General features: G+C 46.2%; 1 protein-coding gene across 1 annotated transcript in view; it reads right to left on the bottom strand.

Moving 5' to 3' along the window:
• The window catches only part of LOC122946095 (2-hydroxyacylsphingosine 1-beta-galactosyltransferase-like), a 251,348-nt gene that overhangs the window by 121,879 nt on the left and 113,304 nt on the right, over positions 1 to 16,165 (bottom strand). The window lies entirely within an intron of this gene.

Here is a 16,165-nt window from a genome sequence, read left to right on the forward strand (position 1 = left end):
CAGTGTCCCAGGGGGTCAGTAGTGTATGCTGGGCTTCGTAGTGCAGATTGACCCACTAACCTGGAATCCACTGTCGTCTTCAATCGGGGCAAATACTGGAACAGGCAGGTATTTAATGTTCGTGACGCCAGTGTCAGTTTAACGGTGACACGCCGTGTAAAGTAGTGTAGAAGAATGAAGCAACCACGGGATAGCCAACCAAAAACTGGAACTTTACTGAATGTCAGTGATTATAATACATGGACGCAGTTGGAAGCGCCGTTCCATGAAAGACAGTTGGTTTCTATTTGAATACAGCTGGTTCTTAGAAGTACAGAATGGCCGGTTTTAGCAATGTTCTTTACAGAGTGTTGATTACAGGAGATGCAGTACAGGCGGCTTGCACACTATTCCTGACTGGTCCTGAAACATGTGACTTATTCTCCAAGGTCTAATGCCCTATAGCTGGCGTATCCTTGAAGCTGTCTTTATCTAGTACCTCCTCTGTTATATTGAGTACCTCTTGCTTTATCAGATTGGCCTCTGTGGTATTCTGTGTCCTCAGGCTGTTTAGCTATGCCCTCCTTGCTTCTATGAATACGGACTCAGGAGGGGAATCTGCTCCTCGGATCTGGAATTCGGTTACAGGGCTTACTCTACCCTCTCAGCACTGAGTCTAGAAACTTCTCCCTTCCTGAGCTAGGCCCTAGCCTATTTATACTGAACTGGGGGCTCCCTCTGCTGGCTGTGATAAGGATTGCCGGTAACCGGCCTGACTGGCTTAAAGGGAACTACACATTCAAATCTAGCAGTGTCGGGTAGCCTACCCGTATGCTGCACACATCTCCGGCACTTAATAGAAAATGCCTAATCTTGTCCGCAAGAATAGGACATGTTCTATTTTTTTCGGGACCGGAATTGCGGACCCGGAAGTTTGGGTCCGCAATTCTGGATACGGGCAGCACATGGTGCTGCCCCATAGAAATGAATGGGTCCGCAATTCCGTTCCGCAAAATGCGGAACAAAATTGCAGACGTGTGAATGGACCCTAACACTGTGAGGGGTCAGCGATTAAAAAACATGACAATGGCAATACACTGTGGCCGGCTGTAATATACAAATGACTGGCTTTCAAGCAATAAAGTAAAAATTTAAAATTTTATGGATCACAATATAAATACTGAATAAATCAGCAGTAAAAATCCACCTAAATAGTGATAATAATAATACACTGATATAGTCCTGGTCTATATATATATATATATATATATATATATATGTATGTCTTCACAGAAGCTTCTCCTGAACATATGATCGTATGGAACCAACTATCTTCTCACTTTGGGGTCACTGGACCAGATGGGCTTCCTCCTCTTCTAAGTAATATCTGCTGGTCCAATCGTTAATTATCGAATATTTAATTACACCGTTGTATCAGTATCGGTGATCTACACTCGCTTTACGGAGTTCACATTATCTCATGGGTCTCCGTTATCTCTAATATTGATTTAAGTATCCGCTCTCATTTACCCCCTGATGATCCCACACCGTGGGGGAAACGCGTTGGGGTTCTTTTGTCATAATTATTGTACTTATCGTACTATTGTATTAGGGTGTTCTTAGGACTTCTTGGTGTACTTTATACCTCTTGATAAGAGCTAGTATCAATAGGGTAGTATACAAAGGTCATCTTTTTGTTTTTCTGTTTGTGCGTTTATCCGGTAGTCTACCACTAGGCTAGCACCTTATCCGCTGTCACTAATCGAGGGCGCAGCAGGAGGCGGTAGCCAAGGTTCGAGGACAGGGAGTCCCCACCACTAGGGGCCGTCCCTGGGCAGAGGTGTAGGTTAGGGTGTAATCTTAGGGAGAGTGTCTCCACCCAATATCGTTTAGCCTAGCTATTGGTAGTTGTACCTAAATAGTTGAGTTGTATACGTCATTTATGTAAGGTTACTAAAAAAAATATTTTTTTTCATAAGGTTTATTTCTATTGCTGGATTAAGCAATCCGAGTTTATGAACGTTATAAGTCTATAAAGTATACAATTAAAGCCAGCAACTGTAGACATTAGTGTTGGGCGAGAATGCTCGGCCGAACATCATTTTCACTCGAGCATTGTGATGCTCGGCCCTCACCGTAATGCCATAGCCATGTTAGTTACTGGCATTATAGTGATTGGCTGGCTGGAACGCGTCATCATGTGTTATATAGCACCCGATGACAAGTGGTTCGGCTTAGTCTTAGTCAGTGAGAGCTGCAGCAGAAGGGACAGATAGTGTACGGACAGGAATTGTTTAGTGTTGAAAGGTTTTAGAGACCCAAAAGTCTTTTTAAGGACTATTGTTTTATCTGGCTGCAATATACACTCACCTAAAGAATTATTAGGAACACCTGTTCTATTTCTCATTAATGCGATTATCTAGTCAACCAATCACATGGCAGTTGTTTCAATGCATGTAGGGTTGTGGTCCTGGTCAAGACAATCTCCTGAACTCCAAACTGAATGTCAGAATGGGAAAGAAAGGTGATTTAAGCAATTTTGAGCGTGGCATGGTTGTTGGTGCCAGACGAGCCAGTCTGAGTATTTCACAATCTGCTCAGTTACTGGGATTTTCACGCACGACCATTTATAGGGTTTACAAAGAATGGTGTGAAAAGGGAAAAACATCCAGTATGCGGCAGTCCTGTGGGCGAAAATGCCTTGTTGATGCTAGAGGTCAGAGGAGAATGGGCCGACTGATTCAAGCTGATAGAAGAGCAACGTTGACTGAAATAACCACTCGTTACAACCAAGGTATGCAGCAAAGCATTTGTGAAGCCACAACACACACAACCTTGAGGCAGATGAGCTACAACAGCAGAAGACCCCACCGGGCACCACTCATCTCCACTACAAATAGGAAAAAGAGTCTACAATTTGCATGAGCTCACCAAAATTGGACTGTTGAAGACTGAAAAAATGTTGCCTGGTCTGATGAGTCTCGATTTCTGTTGAAACATTCAAATGGTAGAGTCCGAATTTGGCCATCCCTCATGACCATCATGTACCCATCCTCTGATGGCTACTTCCATCAGGATAATGCACCATGTCACAAAGCTCGACTCATTTCAAATTGGTTTCTTGAACACGACAATGAGTTCACTAACTAAAATGGCCCCCACAGTCACCAGATCTCAACCCAATAGAGCATCTTTGGGATGTGGTGGAACGGGAGCTTCGTGCCCTGGATGTGCATCCCTCAAATCTCCATCAACTGCAAGATGCTATCCTATCAATATGGGCCAACATTTCTAAAGAATGCTATCACCACCTTGTTGAATCAATGCCACGTAGAATTAAGGCTGAAGAATAAAGTTCTGATGGCAAAAGGGGGTCCAACACCATATTAGTATGGTGTTCCTAATAATTCTTTAGGTGAGTGTATATTATTAGCACAATCTGGGCTAAATTGCGTGCAATTGTTTGGCCGCTGCTGACAGGGACACAACCTCTGCTACATCTGCTGTGTTACATTATCGCATCCTAAATATCTGTGACATTCAGTCTAATTTTTTTGCTGCTGGTGACAGCGACATTACCTGCGCTACAGCTCCTGTATAATGTTAAGATACACAATATAACATAGCATGTATGGGATCATATCCAAAAGCAAAGAATAATTGAAGCCACGCACAGAAGTACAAAAATTCTATCTTTATTAATCAATATAACAAATAAATAAAATCCAGGGAGTGTTGAAATGTACAGTAACAAGCAAACCCCAAAACAATAAGTAGTGGTAATAAATTATTTCATAGGTATATAGCCATGAAAACATATTGTGTCACTGTCAATCAAACACAGGATATACTGATCAGATAGATAAAACACAGTAGCAGTAAAATGGGGTGTACCAGGTATTAATGGTTGGGTGATGGCAAAAAATGGATCATCTACCCCATAAATTAAACCATATTGTCATCCAAGACCAATCCCCCTGCCAATGTATATCTGTATATCCAATCAGAAAAAATTCCTGTGTGGAGGACAGGGTATAAGTGGTGGTGTGGCAAACGCCCAACACAACCAGCAACCCACCACACCCTAGACACAAATCCCAAAAGGCAAATTACCAACAATAGCAAATACCAACCAGTTTTGGGGAGAGCCAGAAGCCCGAAGTGCGTTTCGCAAATTGAACTTCTTCAGGGGGGTGAATAAAGGATTCCATGCTATCAAGAGCTGGATTTTCTCTCTTTTCTTCATACTTGCAAGCATATACAGTCAGGTCCATAAATATTGGGACATCAACACAATTCTAACATTTTTGGCTCTATACAGTACACCACCACAATGGATTTGAAATTAAACAAACAAGATGTGCTTTAACTGTCAGATTTTATTTGAGGGTATTTACATCCAAATCAGGTGAACGGTGTAGGAATTACAACAGTTTACATATATGCCTCGCACTTGTTAAGGAGCCAAAAGTAATGGGAAAATTGGCTTCTCAGCTGTTCCATGGCCAGGTGTGTGTTATTCACTCATTATCCCAATTACAATGAGCAAATAAAAGGTCCAGAGTTCATTTCAAGTGTGCTATTTGCATGTGGAATCTGTTGCAGTCAACGCTCAAGATGAGACCCAAAGGGCTTTCACTTTCAGTGAAGCAAGCCATCATTAGGCTGAAAAAACAAAACAAACCCATCAGAGAGATAGCAAAAACATTAGGCGTGGCCAAAACAACTTGGAACATTCTTAAAAAGAAGGAACGCACCAGTGAGCTCAGCAACACCAAAAGACCTGGAAGACCACGGAAAACAACTGTGGTGGATGACCGAAGAATTCTTTCCCTGGTGAAGAAAACACCCTTTACAGTTGGCCAGATCAAGAACACTCTCCAGGAGGTAGGTGTATGTGTGTCAAAGTCAATAATCAAGAGAATACTTCACCAGAGTGAATACAGAGGGTTCACCACAAGATGTAAACCATTGGTGAGCCTCTATAACATCCCGGAGTTATGTTACCAAACTCTTTTACCCCGCTACAGCATGTTAAGTGTATGTGTATTGTCAGTCTGTGTAATCTATTGTCATCATATGCATTTTCTAGGCCTGTTTTATATATTTGCTGAAGTTTTCTATGTACACCAGCAGGTGGCAGCAATGTGTCACGGAAGGTGTACAGGAAACTAGAAGACACAAAATGAAGATCCGACTGACTGGATCCAAAACTAAGGAACAAAAGGGAGAGCCCTGCATCAGACCTGGCTCTCTCCCTAACTGCTCAGCCTATGCAAAAATCCCAATGGTAAATGATCGCATATCCTCGTACCTCGACTGTATAACACCTAAACACCCTATAATAGTGAGGGGACACGACCACCGGCTCCCTACACTTGATACGGAGGGAGTCAGGGTCACCTGGGATCCAGCAAACAGAAAAACACAAATGAACAAACAAAACTTATCTGTAGAAAACTCAGTAGGATCAGCACGCACACACCCCAGGAAGGAATATAAACCGCAAAGTGATGCAGTATGGGGAGGGATTTAAAGGGATGCAATCTGTGCAACTACATGACAGCTGAGAGAGGCTAACGAGATGAGAAAATGAAAGCAAAACAAAGGGAACCTCAAGGAGGAGGTTCTGAAGGACATCTGTCAGAGCTTCTTAGATGTCTGGTGGTGACACAATGTTTAGCAGGACCTTAGACAGTTTAGTGTTTCTAAGCTGGAATAGTACATTCCAGTTTAGCTCCCCATCTATGAGCAGAAGTGGGCTGGCCCATGTCCTGTCTCATGGGGAGGAGAGGAAGTTCTAGTAAGTGTACCAGCCACCCCAGCTAGGGGAAGGTTGTGTTAGTAGGAGCTCCCAGTTCTAGGGATCCCAACCCAGGATCGTGTCTCGGCTTAGGCCAAAGATCAACATTCCCAGCCTGAGCCTTCAGCCTCAGCTGGTTGACAAGCAAGCAGCCACCTCCAGTCCTCCAGGAAGAGCATTACCTGTGAGCATAACTGTGAGTACTTATCCATAGACCAGGAAAAGCCAAATTCCTCCTCAGCTAGTCAGGCCCACACCAAGCAGAAGATAGAAAGAGCAGAAGATAGATTCCTGCCATATTGTCACTACCAGAGCTTTGAGACGTTCTCACAGCTCTGTCTCTCTCCACCCCTGTGATGATGTCACTTAGAGTTTGGAGGTGTTCTCACTGTTCTGTCTCTCCGCCCCTGTGATGAGGTCTTTACTCTCAGCTGTTCCGCCTGCGTTTGATTACCCTGCCTTTAAATCACCCCTCCTCCTATTGCAGGGCGTGGATTATACTTCTCTCTTCAGTTGTAGCTCTGCCTTGAGTATCGTCACTTCTTCAGCTACTAGTTCTCTGGACCTGTGTTCTGCTGCTGCAAGCACTCCGGATATTGCCAGCGGCCCTTGGATCCGTCTTCTCTGCGGCTACAGCTCCATCAGCTAAGTGTGCAGACTTTGTTGTGTACCTGGTGATTTCCTGACTGGATCTGAGGTGGCCACGGTTCCCTCCATATTCTGAGCAGGGCATCGGTGGCCGTGCCACTTCCACTATTGTAGGGGTTACAGGGCTCATCAGTCTAAGGTACGCGGGCATGCCTCGTTCCACCATTTGGATCCGGGCATGTGCTTTAGCAGCATAGGTAGAGTGTTGAGGGTCTGACAGGGGTCACCCTTCCTCTTCCCTAGTTTGGGTCCGGTCAGTAGCTCTTCTTACTGTGTATGCTCTGGTTACCCTTAAACAGCCGTGACATTATAATCCACCAAAACCGTCCTTGTTGACATGGATCCGCTTTCTGGCTTGGTTGACCGCATGCAGGGTCTTTCCTTGGAAGTAGCGGATCTCCGTCAATCTGTGACTCAGCTACAAACATTGGGCTCTGCTCCGGCTCATGGAGTCTGTTGCGAGCCAAAGGTCTCACTTCCGGAAACGTTCTCCGGGGGCAGTGAGAATTTTGTTCGCTTCAGAGAGGCATGTAAACTCCATTTTTGTTTGTGTCCCCACTCCTCTGGTAATGAGGAACAGAGGGTGAGGATTGTCATCTCCCTGCTCAGGGGTAATGCTCAGACTTGGGCTTTTTCGCTGTCATCAGGGGATCCCTCCCTTCGATCCGTGGAAAGATTTTTTGTGGCCCTGGGGCAGATATATGATGACCCGGATCGTGTTGCTCTGGCAGAATCGAACTTACGTGTTTTATGCCAGAACAAACTGTCTGCGGAGCTTTATTGTTCTGAATTTCGGAGATGGGCAGCTGATTCAGGCTGGAATGATGCTGCACTCCGAAGTCAGTTCTGTCATGGTCTCTCAGAGGGTTTGAAAGATGCCTTTGCTTTCCATGAGAGACCAACGTCCTTAGAGTTGGCCATGTCATTGGCGGTACGCCTTGACAGGCGTCTAAGGGAAAGAAACAAGATCTCTCCGTCCAGCCATTGTCAGTCTAGGGGCAATGGTGCGGACTCATTCAGTATGCAGGGGTCTCATCCTGTCTCGCTCCCCTCTGAGGAGGAGCCCATGCAGCTAGGCCGACTTGCCCCTGATAAAAGAGGATTTAGTCCTCAGCATATGGTGTGTTTTTGTTGTGGGGGCATAGGTCATTTGGCAAATGTTTGTCCGTCTAGGAGATTCCTGAACTGTACTAAGAGCGATAATAAGAGAAAAACCTCAAGAGGTAGATCATCAAGTTCTGCTTCATCTGCTACTTTGGGCAAAGTTGATGTGGGAATTGATGCTATTCCTCTGACCTGCAGTTCCCGTTTTCTCCTGTCTGCCAGGGTGGCGCTAGAGAGCAAAGTCATTCCTTGTGAGATTTTTGTCGATAGTGGAGCGGCCGTCAATCTTATTGACACTCAATTTGTAGCCTTGCATGGTTTTCAGGTTTGTACATTAGAAAAGGATATACCTGTTTTTGCTATCGACTCTGCTCCACTCTCGCAGAGATCTCTGAAAGGCATTGTTCACAATATCCGGCTAGCTGTAGGTGACACTCATGTGGAGGAGATATCTTGTTTTGTCCTTAACGGATTGCCTTCTCCTCTAGTTTTGGGGCTACCCTGGCTCACTAGACATAACCCCACTATTGATTGGCAAGGAAGGCAAATAAATGAGTGGAGTGACCTTTGTAGAGAGAATTGTCTCACAGCCACTCTTGCAGAGGTGTCTACTAAAACTCTGCCATCATTTCTCTCTGATTTCTCGGATGTGTTTTCTGAGAGCGGTGTTCGGGAGCTACCTCCTCACCGGGAGTTTGACTGTCCCATTAACCTCGTTCCCGGCGCCAAGCTGCCAAAGGCATGCCTCTACAATCTCTCACAACCGGAAAGACTCGCAATGCGAACCTATATCTCCGAGAGTCTCGAGAAGGGGCATATTCGTCCCTCAAAGTCGCCTGTTGCCGCGGGTTTTTTTTTTGTTAAAAAAAAAGATGGCTCTCTGAGACCTTGCTTAGATTTTAGGGAGCTGAACCGTATCACGATTCGCGATCCCTATCCCCTTCCTCTGATCCCGGACCTCTTCAACCAAATTGTTGGGGCCAAGGTGTTTTCCAAATTGGATCTGAGAGGAGCGTATAACCTGGTCAGGGTCAGAGAGGGGGATGAATGGAAAACGGCCTTTAATACCCCTAACGGGCATTTCGAGAATCTCGTTATGCCTTTCGGCCTGATGAATGCTCCGGCCGTCTTTCAGCATTTTGTTAATAGTATTTTCTATCATTTAATGGGGAAATTTGTATTGGTGTATCTTGATGATATTTTGATTTTTTCCCCTGATGTTCAGACCCATCAGGATCATCTTTTTCAGGTCCTGCAGATACTGCGGGAAAATAAACTGTATGCCAAGCTGGAGAAATGTCTTTTTATGGTATCGGAGATTCAATTTCTGGGTTTTCTCCTCTCTGCTTCTGGTTTTCGCATGGATCCGGAGAAGGTCCGTGCTGTGCTGGAGTGGGAGCTTCCTGAAAATCAGAAGGCATTGATGCGCTTTCTGGGTTTTGCTAACTACTACAGAAAGTTCATTTTGAATTATTCCTCTATTGTCAAACCCCTCACTGACATGACAAAAAAGGGGACGGATTTTTCCTCTTGGTCGGAGGAGGCGCTTGCAGCCTTTTCTAAGATTAAAGAGAGTTTTGCGTCTGCTCCCATCTTGGTGCATCCCGATGTTTCCTTACCTTTTATTGTTGAGGTGGATGCTTCCGAGGTGGGTGTGGGTGCAGTTTTGTCCCAGGGCCCCTCTCCTGCCAAATGGCGACCTTGTGCCTTTTTCTCTAGAAAACTCTCCCCGGCAGAGAGAAACTATGATGTGGGAGATAGGGAGTTGTTGGCCATCAAGTTGGCTTTCGAGGAATGGCGCCATTGGTTGGAGGGGGCCAGGCACCCTATCACCGTTTTTACCGACCATAAGAATCTGGCGTACTTGGAGTCAGCCAGGCGTATGAATCCGAGACAGGCCAGATGGTCTCTGTTCTTCTCCAGATTCAATTTTGTTGTTACTTTCCGCCCTGGGATCAAGAATGTGAAGGCTGATGCTCTCTCTCGCTGTTTTCCGGGAGGAGGAAACTCCGAGGACCCGGGTCCCATTTTGGCGGAGGGGGTAGTTGTTTCTGCTCTATATTCCGATTTGGAGGCCGAGGTCCAGGCTGCCCAGTCTGAGGCACCTGCCCGTTGTCCCTCCGGGAAGTTGTTCGTGCCCCCTGAGCTACGTCACAAACTCTTTAAGGAACATCATGATACGGTTCTTGCTGGTCACCCCGGGAGTAGAGCCACGGTAGATCTCATTGCTCGGAGATTTTGGTGGCCGGCTCTTCGTAAGTCTGTGGAGGGTTTTGTGGCGGCTTGTGAGACGTGCGCTCGCGCTAAGGTCCCTCGTTCACGACCTTCAGGTTCTCTTCTCCCGTTACCCATACCTTCCCGTCCTTGGACACACCTGTCCATGGACTTTATCACGGATCTTCCTCGTTCCTCGGGGAAGTCGGTGATCCTGGTGGTCGTGGACCGTTTTAGCAAGATGGCTCATTTCGTCCCTTTCCCTGGTTTACCCAATGCTAAAACGTTGGCGCAAGCTTTTGTCGATCATATTGTTAAATTGCACGGCATTCCCTCTGAGATTGTTTCCGATAGAGGCACGCAGTTTGTGTCCAGGTTCTGGAAGGCTTTCTGTTCTTGCCTGGGGGTTCGGCTGTCCTTCTCTTCTGCTTTTCACCCGCAGTCGAATGGTCAGACTGAGCGCCTCAATCAGAATCTGGAGACATATTTGCGCTGTTTTGTGGCAGAGAACCAGGAGGATTGGTGTTCATTTCTCCCTCTTGCTGAGTTTGCTTTGAACAACCGTCGTCAGGAATCTTCTGATAAGTCACCATTTTTTGGTGCATATGGGTTCCATCCGCAGTTTGGGACATTCTCGGGAGGGGCTCTTTCTGGTTTACCTGAGGAGGAGAGATTTTCCTCGTCTTTGTCTACCATTTGGCAAAAGATTCAGAGTAATCTCAGAAAGATGAGTGAGAAGTATAAGCGTGTGGCTGATAAGAGACGTGTGCCTGGTCCGGACCTGGATGTGGGTGATCTGGTGTGGTTGTCTACAAGAAATATTAAACTGAAGGTTCCCTCCTGGAAATTGGGTCCCAAGTTTATTGGGCCTTATAAAATTTTGTCAGTCATCAATCCTGTTGCCTTCCGCCTTGATCTTCCACGGGTTTGGAAGATACATAATGTATTTCACAGATCTCTCTTAAAACCATATGTCCAGCCCACGGTACCCCCCTCTTTGCCTCCTCCTCCGATTTTGGTTGATGGCAATCTGGAGTTTGAGGTTTCCAGAATTGTGGACTCTCGCATTGTCCGCGGTTCTCTTCAGTACCTCGTTCATTGGAAGGGTTATGATCCTGAGGAGAGGATGTGGGTTCCGATGTCGGACATTAAAGCCACTCGCCTTATCAGGGCATTTCATAGGGCTCATCCTGGGAAGGTGGGTCCTGGGTGTCCGGAGTCCACCCGTAGAGGGGGGGGTACTGTCACTACCAGAGCTTTGAGACGTTCTCACAGCTCTGTCTCTCTCCACCCCTGTGATGATGTCACTTAGAGTTTGGAGGTGTTCTCACTGTTCTGTCTCTCCGCCCCTGTGATGAGGTCTTTACTCTCAGCTGTTCCTCCTGCGTTTGATTACCCTGCCTTTAAATCACCCCTCCTCCTATTGCAGGGCGTGGATTATACTTCTCTCTTCAGTTGTAGCTCTGCCTTGAGTATCGTCACTTCTTCAGCTACTAGTTCTCTGGACCTGTGTTCTGCTGCTGCAAGCACTCCGGATATTGCCAGCGGCCCTTGGATCCGTCTTCTCTGCGGCTACAGCTCCATCAGCTAAGTGTGCAGACTTTGTTGTGTACCTGGTGATTTCCTGACTGGATCTGAGGTGGCCACGGTTCCCTCCATATTCTGAGCAGGGCATCGGTGGCCGTGCCCCTTCCACTATTGTAGGGGTTACAGGGCTCATCAGTCTAAGGTACGCGGGCATGCCTCGTTCCACCATTTGGATCCGGGCATGTGCTTTAGCAGCATAGGTAGAGTGTTGAGGGTCTGACAGGGGTCACCCTTCCTCTTCCCTAGTTTGGGTCCGGTCAGTAGCTCTTCTTACTGTGTATGCTCTGGTTACCCTTAAACAGCCGTGACACATATTCTCCAGGCATATTATAGAAGCAGAAGAGATATTGATCCCTGCCACATATTGCCAATACCTGCTGGAACCCAAAAGACTAATGCTGTATCTCGTATGGATTTATGCTGCTTTCAGTAAAGATAAGTTGGATTATATGTCAAGTCTGGATCTCATTCATTCCTCAATTACTCCTACTAGCAACACTCATTTATTGCAAGTGAGCCAGGATCCAGAAGTTCAGCTGTACCAAGGTAGGAGACACCGTTGACACTATACGTATTACCATACAGAGACATTACACCACTCTGGCATTCCTCACCTGGTACGTGAGTTGCAACACCTTAAAGGGCCCTGAGACTATAGCCTGTGCACACTGCAATTTGCAACACAAACGAAAACTATTAACTATACCTACACCTGACCCAGTCACCGCTTATTATTGCGCCAGTGTGCATTAGTCCAATCTGGCTTACTGCACCTCAAAAACAGGAAGGCTAGATTACAGTTTGCCAAACGACATCTAAAAAGCTTTCACAGTTCTGGAACAAAATCCTATGGACAGATAAGTCCAATATCAACTTGTACCAGAGTGATGGGAGGAGAAGAGTATGGAGAAGGAAAGGAACTGCTCATGATCCTAAGCATACCACCTCATCAGTGAAACATGGTTGTGGTAGTGTCATGGTGTGGGCATGTATGGCTGCCAATGGAACTGGTTCTCTTGTATTTATTGATGATGTGACTGCTGACAAAAGCAGCTGGTTGAATTCTGAAGTGTTTCGGGCAATATTATATGCTCATATTCAGCCAAATGCTTCAGAACTCATTGGACGGTGCTTCACAGTGCAGATTGACAATGACCCAAAGCATGCTGCAAAAGCAACCAAAGTGTTTTTAAGGGAAAGAAGTAGAATATTATGCAATGGCCAAGTCACTCACCTGACCTGAATCCAATTGAGCATGCATTTCACTTGCTGAAGACAAAACTAAAGGGAAAATGCTCCAAGAACAAGCAGGAACTGAAGACAGTTGCAGTAGAGGCCTGGCAGAGCATCACTAGGGATGAAACCCAGCGTCTGGTGATGTCTATGCGGTCCAGACTTCAGGCTGTAATTGACTGCAAAGGATTTGCAACCAAGTATTAAAAAGTGAAAGTTTGATTTATGATTATTATTCTGTCCTGTGACTTTTGGTCCCTTAACAAGTGGGAGGCACATATGCAAACTGTTGTAATTCCTACACCGTTCACCTGATTTGGATGTAAATACCCTCAAATTAAAGCTGACAGTCTGCAGTTAAAACACATCTTGTTCATTTCATTTCAAATCCATTGTGGTGGTGTATAGAGCCAAAAATGTTAGAATTGTGTCGATGTTCCAATATTTATGGACCAGACTGTATACCATTTAATATGCTCAAGGCAAGCAGTAAAGGTCAGGGGAGTGGCCGTGCTGCTGATGGTGCATGCAGAGGCCGTGGCCCTGGGTGCATTGAAACTGTGACTGCTGCCAGAGCACAAGAAACACACTCATCCACGATACCTAGATTCATGTCCCAGTTTGCTGGGTGGCACAGGACACTTCTCTCAAAGTCACACTAGTGCAACCAAGTGGTCAGTTGGATTGCAGCAGATAATTCTTCCAGTCGGTTAATCACCACCCTATCTTCCACAAAGTCCAGTCTCAGTAGCAAAGAGTCTGGTCAACAGAATCCTCACCCTGATCTTCCTTCCTCTCACCATGGAGAGTTTTGGCAAACAAGTGATCCCACACTCGGATCTTCCCAGGAGGACTTTTCAGTGCCATTCCTTGATTTGCACATCTCGCCAAGCCCTCTTGAAGAGAGACATGAGAAGATCTTGTGCACTGATTCCCAAACTATTGAACATCCAGAGTCAGAAGAAGATGGTTGTTTCACAAGGTGGATGATGATGATGAGACACAGTTGCCAATAAGTGAGGTTTTTGTTAGGTCAACAAGTCAGGAGGATGACCAGAGTGAGGAAGTGGAAGAGGAAGCAGTGGACGATTAAATCACTGACCCAACCTGGGAAGGTGGAATGCTGAGCGAGGACAGCAGTACAGAGGAAGAGGGAGCCACACCACCAGCATGATCCGCCACATGGTATCAAAGCACCCTAATAGGTGGGCTGAACGCCTGGGTCCACAATCGGTATCTGTGGGTCACACCACTGCCTTCTCTTCCCCTGTGTTACGTGCTAGCCAATCCCCTGTCCAAGACACAGGCCCTTGACCTTCGCAAGCACCATTAGCTAGCACATTCACTTACAGATGTCCATACCCCAGACCTTTGAATAAAAATGCTAATACCCAACCACCCACCCACATGCCATTGCACCTTCTCAAATTGCTGGCCATTTAGGCTTGTGGACACTGAGGCTTTCCGCCGCCTGATGACTTCCATCAGGATTTCCGCCACCAGCTACATTAGTGGCTGCAAGCCCCCTTATCCTCCTCCACCTCCTCCTCCACTTTTACCTCTGAATTGTCATCTTGCAGCACCAGTCAGCCATCAGTCAGTAGCTGGAAGCAGTGTAGCACTGCAGTGGGGAAGAGGCAACAGGCCCAGCTAAAACTAATTTGCTTAGGTGACAAACAGCGCACAGCCACAGAGCTGTGGCAGAGTATAAGGGACCAGACTGAGCTGTGGCTTTCACCACTCAACCTACAACCAGGCATGGTTGTATCTGATAATGGCCGTAACTTGGTAGCGGCTTTGGAGTTCGGCAAGCTTATACACATACCATGCCTAGCCCACGTGTTCAACTTAGTGGTTCAGCGGTTTCTCAAAACCTACCCCAATTTGCCTGAGCTACTGGTGAAGGTGCACCGCGTGTGTGCCCATTTCCGAAAGTCATCTACATCTGCTGCCAGTCTGGCAACGCTGCAGCAGCGCTTGCAATTGCCAGCTCACCGACTGTTGTGCCACGTGAGCACGCGCTGGAACTCTACGTTCCACATGTTGGCCTGGCTTTGTGACCAGCAGAGGGCAGTAGTGGAATACCAGCTGCAACATGGTCGTCGCCTTTCCAGTTAGCTTCTGCTCTTTACAAGCGACGAGTAGGCATGGATATCTGACCTCTGTGAGGTTTTACGCAACTTTGAGGAATCAACATAGATGGTGAGTGGCAATTCCGCTATTATCAGCGTAACCATCCCACTTCTGTGTCTACTGAAATGCTCGCTGCTCACAATGAAGGCAGACGCTTTGATGTGGAAGAGGTGGAAATGGGGGAAGACAGTACACAGGGTGATAGCCTCTGTTCGTCTTCTCAGCGCGAATTGGATGATGATAAGGAGGAGGAGCAGGAGACGATTGCCTCCGCTACAGAGGGTAGTACCTATAGCAGGTAAATTCCATCTGTTCAGAGTGGATGGGCAGAAGAGGAGGAAGAGGATGAGGAGATCGAGAGTCATCCTCCTGAAAAGGATCGCAAAGTCTTGTCTGTTGGGACTCTGGCACACATGGCTGTCTTTATGTTATGCTGCCTTTCCCATGAACCTCGCCTTATACACATTTTGGCCAACACAGATTACTGATTGTAGCTGGGGTCGAGAACTTCTCATCTCTCATTCCTATGGTGGAGAGGACTAGCAAACTGGTGCAATACCAGAAGGTCCTTGTAGAAAAATTACTTCCAAAATTTTCCAGCTGACAACACTGGCGGAAGAGTAAGTAGTTCCTTGGGCAACCGAGGAGGGGAGAAGAGGGGAACACACAGCAGTTCCAACAGAGGCAGGGCAACACTGTCCAAGTGTACAGGTCTTTTTAAATTTCACTTTCATGGGTGGTGAGAGCATGTGTCCTGATTATGGGCTACGAGTCGGGTTCATTGGGTCCTCCCTGCTGGGGGGGTGGGGTTTTTCCTCCCCCCATGTGAATGAACTAGTCATTCATCATGGGTTGGCTAGACATGCCTTTCAGGGATCTCTGTGGTGGGTTAGGTGTACACCTATTGCCAGTATTCTAGCCTTCATCACTAGGCGCTGGGGAGATACAATGGTCTACAATGCTGGTATGGTTATACAAACCAGCATTGACAATTAGGTGACTTTATACCAGCAATAGATGAGTTCATTTTTGGGATCCAGTCTAGAAGAGCACTGAATATTGTTCTTACAGCATTGACAATTGTGTGACGCCTATCAGTATAGATGGGATCTTTAAATGGGTTCCAGTATAGCAGGGTATTAGATATTGATTTAACACATGTATGTAAAATTTTCTTTTTTTCACAGGTTTCCGCTTGGTACTATTGTTTAAATTTTTTCAGCACAACGTTCACTTTTGTAGTGCACATCACCAGTCACTTCTGTTATCAACAGCAAGTCTAAAAATTTATTTCCATTCATATAGTGACATTTTGCTCACATTCTTAGTATATTACTCATTCACATTTTTTTACATTTATTTATTTTTTAGTACACTAGCTATTATATATAGGGATGAGCGAACCCGAACTGTATAGTTCGGGTTCGTACCGAATTTTGGGGTGTTCGTGACACGGACCCGAAC

The sequence above is a fragment of the Bufo gargarizans genome, chromosome 1, assembly GCF_014858855.1.
Source record: "Bufo gargarizans isolate SCDJY-AF-19 chromosome 1, ASM1485885v1, whole genome shotgun sequence".
NCBI lineage: Eukaryota > Metazoa > Chordata > Amphibia > Anura > Bufonidae > Bufo > Bufo gargarizans.